Consider the following 2,500-nt stretch of genomic DNA (forward strand, 5'->3'; position numbering starts at 1 on the left):
GTCCGTCACCAATCAAGAATACTTCAATACTTAAAAGAGGGTTTAAAGTCAACTCTCAGTGTATATACAGTGAGATATACCCCACTCAGTGTATGTATCACTGTTCAGCTTTCTTGATACACTTTCCTGTGTGTGTCAGGTGTTTAGGGTCACTTTCCCTATCTGTGCCAGCAGGCTGTCTGTAGCGACAGCCTTTTTGTGATAAGATGAATGGAGAAGGAATAAGGTAGTGCCACCGAAGTGGCTAGTTTATTGTACACACCATATCCATCCTGTGAATGGTAGTGGCTAGTTTATTGTACACACCATATCCATCCTGTGAATGGTAGTGGCTAGTTTATTGTGTACACCATATCCATCCTGTGAATGGTAGTGGCTAGTTTATTGTGTACACCATATCCATCCTGTGAATGGTAGTGGCTAGTTTATTGTACACACCATATCCATCCTGTGAATGGTAGTGGCTATCCATCCTGTGAATGGTAGTGGCTGTGTGAATGGTACACCATATCCATCCTGTGAATGGTAGTGGCTAGTTTATTGTACACACCATATCCATCCTGTGAATGGTAGTGGCTATCCATCCTGTGTACACCATATCCATCCTGTGAATGGTAGTGGCTAGTTTATTGTGTACACCATATCCATCCTGTGAATGGTAGTGGCTAGTTTATTGTGTACACCATATCCATCCTGTGAATGGTAGTGGCTAGTTTATTGTGTACACCATATCCATCCTGTGAATGGTAGTGGCTAGTTTATTGTGTACACCATATCCACCTGTGAATGGTAGTGGCTAGTTTATTGTGCACACCATATCCATCCAATGGATAGCAGTGCAAGAACATATGGATACACAAGAGGCCTAGGAACTAGGCCCCAAAAGGGTTACCAGAAGAATATCTGGATTTATACCAACAATTGTCTTATCAGTTGAAAGCAAATTTAGAATATTTGTTTAATATATCTGATGTCATACTTTTATTAATAAAATACCTTGATGTATTACATAGATTATATCTCTATATTCCTTAATAAGTGGATAATGAAGGACATAGTGATCAAGAAATTAACCATAAGATCAGCCACACACTTTGCATTTAGTTTGATTATCTGTGTGTGTGTGTGTGTGTGTGTGTGTGTGTGTGTGTGTGTGTGTGTGTGTGTGTGTGTGTGTGTGTGTGTGTGTGTGTGTGTGTGTGTGTGTGTGTGTGTGTGTGTGTGTGTGTGTGTGTGTGTGTGTGTGTGCGTGTGTGTGTGTGTGTGTGTGTGTGTGTGTGTGTGTGTGTGTGTGTGTGTGTGTGTGTGTGTGTGTGTGTGTGTGTGTGTGTGTGTGTGTGTGTGTGTGTGTGTGTGTGTGTGTGTGTGTGTGTGTGTGTGGGTGTGTGTTTCTGTGTTGTGTGTTGTGTTGTGTGTGTGTGTGTGTGTGTCTGTGTTGTGTGTGTGTGTGTGTGTGTGTGTGTGTGTGTGTGTGTGTGTGTGTGTGTGTGTGTGTTTCTGTGTTGTGTGTTGTGTTGTGTGTGTGTGTGTGTGTGTGTGTTGTGTGTGTGTGTGTTGTGTGTTTGTTGTGTGTGTGTGTGTGTGTGTGTGCATGTGTGTGTTTTCTGTGTTGTGTGTTTTCTGTGTTGTGTGTTGTGTGTGTATGTGTGCGTGTGTGTTGTGTGTGTGTGAGTGAGTGTGTGTGTGTGTGTGTGTGTGTGTGTGTGTGTGTGTGTGTGTGTGTGTGTGTATTTCTGTGTTGTGTGTTGTGTTGTGTGTGTGTGTGTGTGTGTGTGTGTGTGTGTGTGTGTGTGTGTGTGTGTGTGTGTGTGTGTGTGTGTGTGTTTCTGTGTTGTGTGTTGTGTTGTGTGTGTGTATGTGTGTGTGTGTGTGTGTGTGTGTACTCACCTAGTTGAGGTTGCGGGGGTCGAGTCCGAGCTCCTGGCCCCGCCTCTTCACTGATCGCTACTAGGTCACTCTCCCTGAGCCGTGAGCTTTATCATACCTCTGCTTAAAGCTATGTATGGATCCTGCCTCCACTACATCGCTTCCCAAACTATTCCACTTACTGACTACTCTGTGGCTGAAGAAATACTTCCTAACATCCCTGTGATTCATCTGTGTCTTTAGCTTCCAACTGTGTCCCCTTGTTACTGTGTCCAATCTCTGGAACATCCTGTCTTTGTCCACCTTGTCAATTCCTCTCAGTATTTTGTATGTTGTTATCATGTCCCCCCTATCTCTCCTGTCCTCCAGTGTCGTCAGGTTGATTTCCCTTAACCTCTCCTCGTAGGACATACCTCTTAGCTCTGGGACTAGTCTTGTTGCAAACCTTTGCACTTTCTCTAGTTTCTTTACGTGCTTGGCTAGGTGTGGGTTCCAAACTGGTGCCGCATACTCCAATATGGGCCTAACGTATACGGTGTACAGGGTCCTGAACGATTCCTTATTAAGATGTCGGAATGCTGTTCTGAGGTTTGCTAGGCGCCCATATGCTGCAGCAGTTATTTGGTTGATGTGC

The 2,500-nt window shown here is 44.1% G+C and overlaps 1 protein-coding gene across 1 annotated transcript in view; it reads left to right on the plus strand.

The window, feature by feature from the left end:
- The window catches only part of LOC128702785 (uncharacterized), a 73,045-nt gene that overhangs the window by 480 nt on the left and 70,065 nt on the right, over positions 1-2,500 (plus strand). The window lies entirely within an intron of this gene.

Source organism: Cherax quadricarinatus, chromosome 79, assembly GCF_038502225.1.
Source record: "Cherax quadricarinatus isolate ZL_2023a chromosome 79, ASM3850222v1, whole genome shotgun sequence".
Taxonomy (NCBI): domain Eukaryota; kingdom Metazoa; phylum Arthropoda; class Malacostraca; order Decapoda; family Parastacidae; genus Cherax; species Cherax quadricarinatus.